The 15,908-nt window shown below is 40.5% G+C and overlaps 1 pseudogene; it reads left to right on the top strand.

Annotated features, from left to right (window-relative positions):
• The first annotated feature begins 9,043 nt into the window (after positions 1-9,043).
• The window catches only part of LOC111971321 (protein WWC2-like), a 49,395-nt pseudogene continuing 42,530 nt past the window's right edge, over positions 9,044-15,908 (top strand).

The following is a 15,908-nucleotide window of genomic DNA, read 5'->3' as shown; positions in this document are numbered from 1 at the left end:
GATGACACACACAGCCACACACCTCTGACTCTCTGTGATGACACACACAGCCACACACCTCTGACTCTCTGTGATGACACACACAGCCACACACCGCTGCCTCTCTGTGATGACACACACAGCCACACACCTCTGACTCTCTGTGATGACACACACAGTCACACAGCTAGCTCCTTGTTCTATGTGGCTAAGTTTTCCAAAAACGATGTTAAAAATCTGCCCTGAATTAAGATTCAAAGATGTCTGCAGAAAGAATGGGGTGTCAGCTATGACATGACACCTTGACTTTGAAAACATCTATTTTGGTYATTGAACTACAGTAAGTGAAGTGGATTTCACTTGGTAACTGAATTASGGTAACAGAATTACATCATGGGTCCCAGATCTGTACTACACAGAAATTCCTAATTATAGAATTCTGCATTTTATTTYMCCCTTATTTTACCAGGTAAGTTGACTGAGAACACATTCTCATTTACAGCAACGACCTGGGGAATAGTTACAGGGGAGAGGAGGGGGGATGAATCAGCCAACTGTAAACTGGGGATGATTAGGTGGCCATGATGGTACAGTATGAAGACCAGATTGGGAATTTAGCGTGGTGATGTATCCTGAATAGGTACACAAAGGGAGAAATATGCAATATCTTCCTTTGCATATATGGGTATTATTCTACAAACGTGCTATTATTCTAATGAGTTCTGSCCCCAAACAAGACCACATTTGTTTTWTKTTWTTTTATTGAASCTTTATTTAACTAGGCAAGTCAGTTAAGAACAAATTATTATTTACAATGACGGCACACAGATTTGGTTGGTCCGGACCAGACCAAATCTGAAMCAATCATAGACGTCTATGTTTCACAAGTTTGRACATCACAGCACAGCACAGTAGAGTACAGTATAGTAGAATTCAGTACAGGACAGTAGAGTAGAGCAGTGGTTCCCAACCTTTTYGTTTACTGTACCACCAACTATTTTGCTCTGCCCGGAGTACCCCTGATTTACCCCCTCGTGTGCATTTTACCAGTAGGCCTATGGTCTCATGAGTCTTCTCAAGTACCCCCTGTGGATAGGCCAAGTACCCCTGGTTGGGAACCACTGAAGTAGAGTATAGTACAGTAGAGTACAGTACAATACAGTACATTATACTGTACTCTACTCTATTGTGCTCTACTGTAATGTAACCAACTCTACTTTACTGTAGGCCTACTGTACTGAACTCTACTTTTCTTTATTTTACTGTATTGCACTCTACTGTACTCCACTGTGCTTCACTGTACTGTACTGTATTGTGCTTTCCAAACGTATGAAACATAGACATATATGATTGGTTCAGATTTGGTCTAAACCAATCTACGTCTGTGGACGTTGAAATCAAGGCGGGTCCGGACCAAAAAAATKATGTCGAATGAAATTAAGGCCAGGGTGGACTAACCAAATTTCACCTACTTTTCAACGTCCATGGATGTCCGTGTCGGTTGGTGCTCAGTGGGTGCAGATGCTGGTTACAGTAAATGGAAAGCGAGGGTAGGCGTTGGTAAGTTCCRGGAGAGGTCAAATTAACTGGATCTGAACATAACAGTATGCCAGTTGAAGGGAAGACAGTAGCAAGTGACCTAGCTATGATTTCTCATTGTAGCCAAATCAATTGCAGTAATTCCGTTACGGATTTGGTAACATAATTACAAGTTTTAATCACTTAATAATTCATAAACAAAAATGTATATCAGTAAAAACACTAACTAATTGGTATGTCTATCTTTACTTGTTACTTCTGTGAACTTTGCCTTGTGCCTTGAAATTAGAAAATATCTTAAAGATACTGTATGTGGGTTTTTGGTTAAGGAATTTCAAAGCACAAGGCATTGTTTCTTAAACTTGCAGACGGCAAATAATTTATCCCAAACTAAATACGTGTTAATATTAGTTGGCAGGGGGTCTTTACTTCAACATTATTGTGTTTTGATGTATTTCTACTACCCTTTAACCCCTACGAGAGCAGTGACCCCCCCCGCAGAACGGTTGAGCTAATGTGTGCTAATGTGATTAGCATGACGGCGTAAGTAACAAGAAAATTTCCCATTAAATTTGCTCCTATGAACTTCACATGTTGGTGCTCATGGGTCCTTTTACATGGAAATGACCTCCTGCATTGTGGTGGTAATAGAGCCAATGCTCAGTTGGTCTGACATATGGTAATGGGTCCTCTCTCTCAAATTCAATTCAATTCAAGGGCTTTATTGCGCATGGGAAACATATGTTAACATAGCCAAAGCAAGTGAAGTAGATAATAAACAAAAGTAACAATAAAAATGAACAGTAAACATTAACTCACAGAAGTTCCAAAAGAATAAAGACATTTCACAATGTCGTATTATGTCTATATACAGTGTTGTAACGATGTGCAAATAGTTAAAGTACAAAAGGGAAAATAAATAAACATAAATATGGGTTGTATTTACAATGATGTTTGTTCTTCACTGGTTGCCATTTCTTGTGGCAACAGGTCACACATTTTCCTGCTGTAGTAGGCACACTCTCTTCTCCCTCCCCCCTTCTGCCACTTTCAGGAGGGAATGGATCTCCAAGAGATATTGGCCAGATGCATTGAATTCCACTGTTGCTAAACCAAAAGATTAAAATGGCTTTTCCTAAGATGCATCAGTTCATGCTGTTGTTGATTACGTAAATATGTTATTTCAGTAGTTTGTTTAGGTGTTTGTTTGAAGTTGAATAGGGAGTGTATTGACACTAACTTTTTCTCTCTCTCCTTCTCTCCTCTCTCTCTCTCTCTTTTGATGCAGCTCTATTTTCACCAAAGATGTTTCCCTCTGTCCTCGTGTTGACATGTCACAAACTCATGATGGTGCCTTCTCAAAATGGGTGTTTGACTGACTGGTCCGAAAAGGTAGTCTCACTTGGCCAGACTTACACACAGGCATCGGATGGAACGAGAACTTCTAGAAGGGTAACAAAGTATCAAACTTCAATCCAATTACTTGATACCTTAACCCCTGACGTCATGCCCTAGCGCCGTACATAGGTGTCCGTTATCTGTAAAAGTGCTTGAGCGATATCCTATGTCATGTAAGTGTGACAGATTACTTGCTAAAATAGACGTCATCATTATGCAACTTCTGTTGTATTCTATTGTCAGTTTGAGTACATTGAGCTAATTCTGCTGTAGTAGAATTGTTCAATGGAATGATTTACAGTTAAAGTGATATTTAGGGGATAAAAACAGCGTAACTTTGAGATGACTTTGGCTTTGAAGGGGTCGCTGGGGGCAAATGATTTAAGTGGGGAAAGACGGGTGGAACTGCTCTCAGCAACATCAAACTGTCTACTTTACCATTAGAGCAATTTTAGCAGCTTAGCTAATAGCGTAGAGGGGAACTGAACCAGAGGTAGCATCTGAAGAAAGCCACGTCTGAGTGTCAAATATGGGCACCCTATTCCCTATATTAGTGCACTACGTTTTGACCAGGGGCCCAATCATTATCTCACTATGTAGGGAATAGGGTTCTATTTGGGATGTAGCAAACATGACTACCAACGGACAAGAATGCTGCAGAATTCTCGTGTTAAACCACAAGTAGAGCGGAGAGCCCACTGACCTAACTCTCCAGAAATGTGCTTAGCAGCTAAAGCTTCACCACCACCACACAATGAAGTCTATGGAGAACTCAGAGAAAACTGATGAACAAGTGTTTATCTGTATTTTCCTGGAAATATTGAAAYGAATGGAAGATACTGTATCTCTCTGTCTTGGTGGTTTAAAATGAAATTCTCGAAAGGGTCTTGTGTGACCCTTAAAGAAGCGTCTGTTGGTTCATTAGAATGTACAGGTAATTGCCAAATTAAAGGAAACACCAACATAGATTGTCTTACTAGGGTGTTTGGCCACCACAGGCCGTTAGAACAGCTTTAATGTGCCTTGGCTTAGATTCTGCAAGTGTCTGGAACTCTATTAGAGGGATGCGACACCATTCTTCCACGAGAAATTCCATCATTAGGTGTTTTGTTGATGGTGCTGGAAAACGCTGTCTCAGGTGCCGCTCCAGAATCTACCATAAGTGTTCAATTGTGTTGAGATCTGGTGACTGAGATGGCCATGGCATAGGGTTTATATCTTTTTTTATGTTCATCAAACTATTCAGTGACCACTCGTGCCCTGTGGATGGGGGAATATTTCATCCTATAGGGGCATAGCCATGGTAGCCAAATAATGGACCAAATCAAATCACATTTTACTGGTCACATACACATGGTTAGCAGATGTTAATGYGAGTGTAGCGAAATGCTTGTGAATAATAATAATAGCCTGCAGAGCATTTCTATACATGACCCTAAGCATGATGGGATATTCATTGCTTAATTAACTCAGAAACCACACCTGTGTGGAACTACATGCTTTCAATATACACTGCTCAAAAAAATAAAGGGAACACTTAAACAACACAATGTAACTCCAAGTCAATCACACTTCTGTGAAATCAAACTGTCCACTTAGGAAGCAACACTGATTGACAATAMATTTCACATGCTGTTGTGCAAATGGAATAGACAAAAGGTGGAAAATATAGGCAATTAGCAAGACACCCCCAATAAAGTGCTACCACCACTTTATTTTTTTGAGCAGTGTACTTTGTATCCCTCATTTACTCAAGTGTTTCCATTACTTTGGTTACCTGTATATCTGAATCAGTGTTCTGGCATGCTGTAGCTGTATGACACAAAAAGAGGCTACAAATAAAGTATTATCATCATCATCATTTGTTTATGGGAGTAGATCTCATTGATGACATTCTCCCCTCTCTAGAGAGTACCCAGCTAGAGGACCCCCGGGCGGAATGGAGGAAGGAGCAGGAGAGGATGTTGAAGGAGTACCTGACAGTAGCCCAGGATGCCCTGGTCACCCAGAAAGAGCTGTACCAGGTGAAATTAATGGATTAGTGAATGGATGGATGGAAGGATATATGGATGGATCGATAGGTGAATGAAAGAATGACTGAATGGGTTGGTGGGTGAAAGGATGGATGAATTAACAAATAGGATGAGTGAATGGATGAACAAAGGAACACATGAACGAATAAATGAACAAKACTTATTTCCATTGTGGTCCTCGTTACCAGGTCAAAGAGCAGTGTTCAATTGGGAGATCTGGTGACTATGACACACACACCCTTTAATAAACCCCCTATGCTCCTTTCAGACCCATCTTTCAAAGTCACTGATATCTCTTTYGCAGCCATGGTAGCCAAAATAATGGGCAACTAGGCATTTCTATCCATGACCTGATGGAATGTTAATTGTTTAATTAACTCAGGAACCACACCTGTGTGGAAGCACCTGTTTCAATATACTTTGTATCCCTCATTTACTCAAGTGTTTACTTGATTTACTTGTAGGGCGTTGCTATTCCACCCAAAACTAAGATGGCAGCCAGTCACCATCCCTGAAGTATCCATCAGTGGAGGCTGGCGAGGGGAGGACAGCTCATAATAATGGCTGGAATGAACCATCCTCTTCTCAGCAGCATCCACTGGTATCCATTTATCAAATGTGACAGAAGATATGGAAGGAAAGTAGAAGCTTCTGGTTTTCTACTAATTTGATTCCTGCACATTCAGCAAATAAGATCAAAAGGTCGGGAATGTCCCTGACCTACCAAATTGAGTTTGGAGATAGTCGGAAAAAACWAAAAGACAAAGATGTTTACCAGCAGCGATGTGAGAATGATTTATTTCATCATATTGCGTAGTCAGCAGCACTGCAGAAATGGCAGTCTTTCCTGAGCTATTCTCTCCTCTCCTCCTCCCTCGCTCTCTCTCTCTTCCTCCCTCTTTCTTCTCCAACTCTTCTTGATCTATTTCTTGCTTTCATCATCTATCAAACTTCCTGTCTTATTTACCACCCCACTGGGCTCACCACGTCATTTTAACGTGGACATTTTTGGTTGAGACGTTGATCAATGAGCCTTTATTCACCCCCTCGAAAAGACTGCCATAAGTTTGTTGARTTCCCAATGTGTTATCACTATGCTTTCAACTATCTGAAAGCACAACCAAATTCCAATAGAAAAACAATGTCCGATTTTTTGCTTAGTTGTCATCTCAATGTGGTATCACCGCACTCTCAACCATTTAAAAGCACAACAAAGTTCAAATGGGAAGACAATGTCAGATATGTTGTATTTATWCAACAACTTAATGTGTTATCACTGTGCTTCATCTAATAGCACAACCAAATGACCTGGATTGTAGTTGAGAATACATTGAAAGGTCATTTGCAAGTGATCAATGCTGTTCGAGATTCTGCGACAGATATTTCTATTGTGAAGATCTCCACCGACCTGCGACCTTTGCATGCTATCTTGAACATACATACTTTCATAGTTACAGTAACCTCAAAATGTGGCCATGGTTTAGTTACTCATTTGAAGGTTTAATAAAAAACTGTTACATTAGTTTGTAAGATAGTCTTAACTTTACAAGTCATATCGAATTGTGTTTGGTTGACAACACAACCAAATATCAACATGAAAGGAGATGTATCTAACGCTTGGATAGTTTCATCTGAGCCACTGGATTAATCCTATTCTTAAACTTTTTTATTTTTTATTTAGTCGGAGACGTGAATCCAACATATAATTTGTTAACTTGTCGACAAGTTAATAGGCAAGTTAAGATTACATTTGACATCAACCAAAGCTTGAAGCCCTTGGCCTATCTATATGAATTGTCTATKTTTAGTTTAACCCTGGGTTGAATTGAAACAATAGCTGTTGATGACTTTGAAAATGTTACATAGGCCTAAATKACTTATAGAGTATGGTTAGATTTCATTTGCTTTATTAAGCCTACCCTTTGGAATGACTTCGATAGCAACACTGAATCTATTTAGTTATGAAGAGATCTCTCAATAATAATTCTCATGATTGCACATTGGTTGTAGTCAGTGACAAATATCAAAGCTAAGCAGGAATGGTTAAAACCCTGGATGGGAGACCAAATGGATAGCTGTAGATAGATTACCTCTCCTGTAGGAGGTGCTGCCTAGCCTATTGCTTTTTTCTGATAGTGTTAGATCTTCAACGTTATATCCACTATTTCAAAGGTACAAATTCAACATATTATATAAAGGTTTGTCTAGAATTGAGGTTAACATGAYGACGTAATTCTGTGTTAGAAATTTCACCCTCAAAACAACAACTGACTTTTTGCAAATCCAATGTATTATCCACATAGACTCCAAGTCACAATACGTTGACAAATTACATTGAAACAACATTGATTCAAACAGTTCGGGCCCACTGGGACCTCTCATCCATCTCCTCTCCTCCCTCTCTGTCTCTACCTGTCTCTCAACTTCCCTATTGTTCATGTCCTCTCTTGAAAGTCATATCAACAATATCTCCGGCCCTGCCCTACACTGACCCKTCTTCCATCTATTCTCCTCCYSTCTGTCTGTCTCGCTATCTMCCTCTCTGTATTACTCCAYTGCTCTCTTGAATTTCAAACAATATTTCCAGCTCTGCCCTTCTGACCTGACTKCCCTCTCCMTCTCCTCCCTGGTCTGAATGAGCAGCCTGCGAGGCTGATGAGATGAGGAGAGGAAAGAGAAAGGTGCTGTGTACCTCACATCCGAAAAGTACATCCCAACAGACTCTGAGATAAAGACATATCCCAGCTWTGTTMRGAGAATKAAGTTTTATCACAAATCTGTTTCTGAAAAGGCCCACCTACAGGGGGATCAAAGGTTCTCTCATAAAGTAAAAAGGATTCATATTGCCATGGACAGAAGTTAACAAAAAGGCAACAATTGGTTGAGAATGGTTGGGAAAAGTTTGAAAAAGAAAAGAACATCCACAGTCTGTGTATTCCTAGAAATAGATTGTCTCACTATAGTTCCTTTTGAAGGGGAGATAAACATTTTCCGATTATTTGTACAGAAAATGTGTCAAATTGCATCCTAGCCCAAAGAGAACAGACAAGCAATTGAAATTGTATGAATAAAACGGGTGTTTTYCCCCCTGGCTCAGAGTTCACTCAAGGCAATGTCTTGTAGTCTACGTACCCTGTAGTGTGACTCCATAATGCCTTGCAGGATTACAGCTGATGTTTAACCGCAGRAGWGAAGAGCAATGTGATTATTTCACTAGCCACAAAAACAATGCTGTTAGTCTGTTACTTTTATTATTGATCTATGCGTGAGAATCAGCAGGTCTCTAGATAATCACATGTCTAGCCTATCTGTCAGGCCTATATACAAAGCTGAAATATGCACTGATTCACCCATAACAGTCAGAAATAGAAAATATAATTATATAACATATGCTTTAACGCTGATATACACTGAGTGTACAAAACATTAAGAACACCTTCCYAATATTGACCTGGTCAGTCTATGTCATTGAAAGAGCAGGTGTTCATAATGTTTTGTACACCCAGTGTATAGGTCTATAGGCTTATAAGATGCCCTTTACAAAMATTTGAGGCACCACACCCTAATGGAGTAATTTCTCCCCCTTATTCGTATCACAATGACCTTTTACCAGTTCAGTGTAGACACTAATCAAATACTTTTTTGTATTACAGCAATCACAGATTGTCCCTTTAAAGTTATGCAGTGTTGTTAAACTTTCTCTATTATTGTGTTTAAGAATGATTTCCCCCAAGTTTATGTAGATATTTAATTATCTGGGGACATATCATATTTTATCCCTGTCACTGTCCCATCATCCTATCTGCCTATATTTTGCAATGGTGCATATTTCACCGTTCCAAAACTTTTTCTCCCAGTTCTTGCATAGAGCGACAGCGGCSGATAACACAACTATTTWACGCGKCGGTGTAATGATTCCCGCTTGTCTGGAATGGGGAATGGGACCGTGGGTATGGGACCAAATACTTCGATTGAACCAGTGTAACAAGTCGACAACACACATATTCCACTGGTGGTGTCTTGGAAAGGGTTAAGCCGCAGGAATGCAACACTCAGGAATGTGCATGCAAATAGATTTATGCTAATGATATGCTAATGTTCCGTTGGCTGGGAACGGAGTCTGTCTGTCCGGGCCTATGTGTTCAGCTAGGAACCCAAGATGGAGGACAGGGGAAGGCAAAACATGGATCTTTACTGAGTTTTTCGTCGCTTTAGTATTCCACTGGAGTTTTTACYGTACTTATGGCGGAACTTTTAGAAGATGAACATGCCTAGAAAGGGGAATGGCCAGCTGCCGTTACCCGACGGCTGGGAAGAAGCAAGGGACTTTGACGGCAAAGTTTTTTATATCGACCACAACACTAAACAAACAAGTTGGATAGACCCGAGGGACAGGTAACAAGCAACAGTGGCTGTTTGCGAAATGTTGCGAAGTTGACAGGGGCAGCGTTTGTAAACAGTTCATAAACAGTTTATAAACAGTTTATACAAACGTTTACGTATCGACACAAAAGGGGTTCRAACAAGTGAATGCCTTGAACAGTAACGTTAACTGTTAACTATTACAGTACGTTAGCTAGATGTATTATTATAGTGTGAAACTATCAACACGCCTTTGCTAAGTTAGCTAGCATAGCTAATGGTATTGCAAGAACGTGCAGAACGTGTCATTTGAACATATCTAACGTTAGCTATTGCAAAAACGGTGATAACTGATAGCTAGTTGCATAGTTTAGAGAAATAKAATTTCAGCTGGCTATGCCGGATGTAGCTAGCAGCTAGCTATAGTTTTCTAACTGGATAGCTAACTTTCTCATGCCATGGTTTGGAATAAATTCCTTACGATGCTAACTTTAGCTAGCTAACTGTTTCACAATTTCAATGAGGATTCAACAAGTCATAGCTAGCTAACGTAGCTAGCACCATTATTCTTATGAGCTAGCAAGCTATCAAACCAACGTGCTCATTTTATGCAACTACAGCAAACTCGTGAGCTCTGTTGTTGCTGAGATTCTAGAACTTCTACTGCGTATGATTCCATTTGATCAGAGAAGCAAATAGGTACAAAATAAAAGCAATACTAAAGTTGTTACAGTAAAATAAGCTATAACGTTACACCCATTCTCACAGAGAAGCAAATATGTACAAAATAAAAGCAATACTAAAGTTATTACAGTAAAATAAGCTATTTCATTACAGATGGCTATACTTACTATCTATGAAAAGGCAATTAAAATGCTAAGCACAAACGCTAGGGAAGAAAGTGGAGTCTCCTGCACTCTCTGAAAGGACCCTGATAAGAATCTATGCCACTTTTTTTTAAAGCTCCAGCTCCCTAAGTTATCGTTTTGGCTTTTGTAAATGTTTGATTAAATTGTCATGAAAAATATGCTAATCTGAGATCCCCCAAATGTAGGGGCTCCCGAGTGGCGCAGCGGTCTAAGGCACTGTATCTCAGTGCTAGAGGCGTCACTACAGACCCTGGTTCGATTCCATTGTATCACAACCGGCCGTGATTGGGAGTCCCGTAGTGCGGTGCACAATTGGCCCAGCGCTGTCTGAGTTTGGCCGGGGTAGGCAGTCATTGTAAATAAGAATTTGTTTTTAACTGACTTGCCCAGTTAAATAAAGGTCAAATAAAATAAAACATTTCCTCTGGAGAAGTGAAGGCCTCCGGTGCAGATGTATGTTGCCTCCTATAAGCAGGTCTGCTCTAGCTCACTAATCACTGATATGCTGTGCCTTGGTATTGGAGAAATAAAAAACATTTAACACGCAAAACACAATCATGTTAAACTGTAGCATATTTGATTGGCATATTATTATAGGCTAATTTCATGGGGAGGAAGAAACCTAACAGCCCATTGCTTTCAATAATAGGCTAATTCTGTACATTAGCCGGTATTGACACGCACACTTAATTCAATTGAGGTCTTTCTTACCAGGGTTTTATTACATAGGGTTCACCACATGACACAAGCCACTTATGACAAACCATTAAGCTCTAATTATGAGGATAATTGGTCAGAAAGTCCGGCCGTAATGGAAGGCTAATGCCTAGCTGCACTATGGAAATGTGAGATTCGTTAATGCTAATTTAGTTGTACGTTACAGTGTTGAGTCATGCATAGATAGAACATGGGTCGCTTGATTAAACGCTCAATGACTGAACAATTCTAGTCATTAGCCTAAGTTCTATTTTTTAAATCAACTTGCTTCATATCAATCGCAACAGTAGTCCTATATTGTTGTCATATTGACGCCTCATCACATGTATGTCAGATGTGTGTTRMTGATTGAAACCTAAAGAGTCGAAAGAGAAGGCCATGTGACAGACACTGTGCTGAAAACGGATGTTTCAGTCTGTGCTCACTCAGACCCCCCTAAGCTAAACGAGTAAGGGTATAATTGAAGCCAAATGCTTCTATAGTGTGCCTTAATGCCCTATACTGTTAGAAAACTGCTAGCMTATAATAGGTGGCATGCCAGCCATTCCTATGAGACCACCACCAGGCATTGTGAATGATATTCATCAAGTTGCTCCCACTTAGAAACAAGCTAAATCATCATTATCCACGGTTCCCTCCCTCCACCTGAACTGCGTCTAGGTTCTACACATTCTAGAATGATATGAACTTCCTAGAATGATAGGCTAATACCTCTAATTCTAGAACGGTGTTAATCGGCAAGAATGGTAGGATGCCGTGTCAGGGTGGAAGGGAATCATACTCAGCCCCTTTTCACAATCTCAATCTTGGCCCAGGCTCAGAAATGCTAACGGTATTTACAACCCTAAGGACCTTACCGCGCGTGATATGTTCCGGAGGGGAAGAAATCATATATTGTGAAAACATATTTGACCCATGGGGATATGTAGGTTTACTATTAGGCTACTATTGGTACTGGCCCTGTATTGTCTGTCGATACATTGTTGTGAAGATACATTGTTGATACATTGTTGTGAAGACTAATTACCGGTGGCCGTAGCTTTGGTGGCATGCCCTGCTCTTTCCACCTCTGCTACACCTCACAGTCCTGTTCAGGAGAGAAGTTGCAGGTAGGCACAGATCTAGGATCAGCTTACTCATCTGACCTACTATGCATTTTGAGATAGTGATGCACCGATATGACATTTTTGGCCGATACCGGTATCCAATATTTTCTTTGCCCCMAAAAAACGMTAACGATAACCGATATTTAAAATTTAAGTGGCCTTTTAAGCATTCTAGTACAGTCAAATAGTTAACACACAGACATGGACGCAGCGGTCTAAGGCACTGCATCTCAGTGCAAGAAGCGTCACTATAGTCTCTGGTTTGACTCCAGGCTGTATCACATCCGGCCGTGACTGGGAGTCCCATAGGGCGGCGCACAATTGGACCAGCGTCGTCTGGGTTTGGCCGGGGTAGGCCGTCGTTGTAAATAACAATTTTTTCTTAACTGACTTGTCTAGTTAAATAAAGGTTACACACACTCACATACACCACACTGACTAAAAAGTTATTTTGTTGGCATTTACGTATGTCCCCATTACCAGTAAAACATAATCAAAACATATTTMTTTCACTTACTTGCTGTGCTGTTTCGTTGTTCATTTGTTCAGTCGTTTCATTCTCAACCAGGATTTCTATGGAACGCCGTTTGGGTCTTTGTGTGTCAAAAAAGAYACACGTCAAATAACACTATTTGATGTGTCAAATAATCTTGTTGACCARTCAGGACCTGAATATGACTGCACGTCACATAATAATTTAACGCGTTCATACATTTTTTATGTAGTTATTACACATTGATTACACTATCACTCGTAATTCATATGTCACAACGATTCATCGATACGTATGCTATGATGCTGGTAAAGTTGTCTCGCGCACCTACAGTGCTGGTCATGAAAAAGCTAGCTAGCGCATGGATCCAAACAATGTTCTTCCACAAAAACATAGCAAAACGAGATAATCTGTTTCAGTAGCTAGCTAACTATATAGCTAGGTATCATCATCTAAAATAACCTCCATTTATAAGACAGTTCTTATTTGATTAATGGTGGCCTGACCCATCTATGTGAAGCTAGCCACAATAAGATTAGCCACAATAGTGGATTTTGCCTTCAAAATAAAAGTATGTCATTGACAGTGATGCAAATGCATACAAATAATCGTTTAGATCATATAAACGAGGTTGGAATGTTGTTATATAAAATCAACAAAAGACAATAATTTGTTCATTTGACAAAAATCTGTTGAAATCACACTGGATGTAATATACTTGGGGCGGCAGGTAGCCTRGTGGTTAGAGTGTTGGGACAATAACCGGAAGGTGGCTAGATCAATTCCCAGAGCTGATAAGGTAAAAATCTGTCATTCTGCCACTGAACAAGGCAGTTAACACACTGTTCCTGGTGGGTTAACTGTCGGACCGTCATTGTAAATAAGAATTTGTTCTTAACTGACTTGTCTAGTTAAATAAAGGTTAAATAAGTACTTTAGAAGTGCATTGGGGGCATACTTATTTCACTCTACAGCCTTACCTATGGATTGTGGATCAATGACATGGTTAATCAGTCTACTCAGTGACACCCAGAGAACATTAGAATAGTATTTCTTATTGCGGGACTCAAACAACTGTGAATTGAGCCACATTTATTGTCAACCTATATGTATTAATTGTATTGAAAACTATTCCAGAGGAAAAACAATACTGCGTGGATGTTTTGGAGTCTGATAACTCTGAGGAGGACGTTGGGGAAAAAATATATTGGGTATTGAGTAGACTGTTACCCCATTTCATTGATCCCAATCCTTAGGTAAAGCTGTACAGTTCAATATGAATGTCAATACACACAATAGGCTGACTGGTGATTTCACACAGTCACAGTCCCGCGATAAGAGCTACAAAGCTAATATTTGTGTAAACTCTTCACAGTTGTGTTCTGTGGGTGTCACCGAGTAGACTGACACCCCATTTCATTGCTTCACATTCTAACCTTGTTTAACATGATCTAGTCTAAATATGGCATGATTCCACCAATTGTAACCTTCTGCATCACTTTCAAAGTGGTACTATTATTTTGAAGGCAAACCGCAAATTCCACTATTGTGCCTAATCCTTATTGTGGCTAGCTTCACAACACATAACCCGGTCAGGTCGAGCCTCACTAGCCAGATGAAGGTAGCTGGCTGCTTATGACGTTAGCTTTGGGCAACAGGTTTAAGTAGCTGGCTAGCTATTTATTTTCATGAACTGAAGTTCAATTTCAATAGGCGAACAACAAGTGGCTATCTAGCTAATACTTACTCATAAGGATTCCTAAATCATTGCTAAGAATAGTGAAAATGACTGCAGTTTCTACTGGTCATTGTTTTCAGGCTGGTTGTATTGGTGCTAGCTAGGTACCAAGCTAAAGCTAGCTAGCTACCCCAGAAGTTGCGGTCGAACAAATAATGCTTTATTACCAACACGGTATTACCAACACGATAAACATATCGTTCCTGGCGCCGGTGTTTGCTTGTTTGCAGACTTTTTTTTACAGATTTGACAGTGCTACTGATAGTAGTGGTGGCACTTGGCTTGCACATGCAAATTCAGAACACACAACATTCTATAATAGAACTGTGTTATTTGACGTGTCAAATTAAAAGCTTATTTAACGCGTCAAATAGTGTTATTGTCAAATAGTGTTATTTGACGTGTATCTTTTTTGACACGCAAAGACCCAAACGGCGTTCCATAGTATGTCGTGAAGCTAATAGCAGTGACGCTATTACTGTGTAACTCCGGTAGGGCAACATCTGAACAATAGCGCACTTGGTAACGTTAGTGTGTACCGGTGCTCGACCAGTCGCAAAAGGACCGCGACTTTGATGCATTTTTGCTTGACTGTTCTATGATTGGTTGAATTTTGCCCATCTCATATTGTTTGGTTTGGCTGCGTGGTAGGGTTGCAAAGGGTCGGAAAACTTTCCCGTTAAATTGCGGGATTTTTCCCATGCGGGAATTTAAGCCGGGGATCTGGGGAATTTTGCTTAATTTTCATCAACAAAGTAGTTTATCACAGTTAAACCTTTTTTTGTTGGATTACACATAAGGCCCAATTCTAGGTCTTGTGGCAATTTTGGTAAACCTATCCCAATTCAATGGAATTGCAACCCTCTGCTTAATGCACACATCCGCTATTCTACTCTCCATCAGCTATGTGCAGTGCACTCTTCCATCCATGTACCAGCTGATTCTCAAGATCTTGAACCTATACAGTAGCCATTGCACGGATTGAGGGAGACAATGCCATCCTGTCTGATGTTCAGGACTCTGCTTGCAGATGTAATATAAGAAACCGTACTTGCCCTGCCCACTTCACTTTGCTCCAAGCAGAGGAAAACTGCAGTTCTGAAAATACAATCAAAAGCGTGAAGACTTTGATATTGAAGCCATACAGCCCCAGCTACATGTTGGACCCCAAGTATGCTGAGAGCCAAAGAGGCATCCCTGTCTGGTTGCAGAGATCAACAAGGCCTATGGTGTCATTCAGGTACCGTGTCTCGCCACCTTAGCCCTGGATTGAGGGCAAGGTGTTCTTGCAGGTCTTGGTGAATGTACACTTCCAGCTAGGGCTTCGGGATGTAGATGCTATATGTGCCTGATCGTGCCAACATATTCTCTCAGCTCACTGAGGGAAAGCAGACTTTGTTGGATTGAGGCGTCTTCCCTATGCCTCCATCACCTCCTCCAAATCCCATCACCAACATCAGCCGCCCAGAGCGCAAACTGTCCTTGTTTGGGGAACATACAATCACCAAAGCACGCAACAGGGCTGACCAATACAAGGGTTGCAATAAATTGGTGCCATCCAGGCAAATCTGGAGGCTTTTGAGCCTGACACGATGACCATCCTCAACAAGGTTGGAAAGTGACAGTGAAAAGATGAGGCCCTCAGAGTTCGATGTTCAAGAGGTGGACATTGAG

Source organism: Salvelinus sp. IW2-2015, linkage group LG13 (assembly GCF_002910315.2).
Source record: "Salvelinus sp. IW2-2015 linkage group LG13, ASM291031v2, whole genome shotgun sequence".
Classification (NCBI taxonomy): domain Eukaryota; kingdom Metazoa; phylum Chordata; class Actinopteri; order Salmoniformes; family Salmonidae; genus Salvelinus; species Salvelinus sp. IW2-2015.
This window is presented reverse-complemented; position numbering and strand designations above follow the sequence as displayed.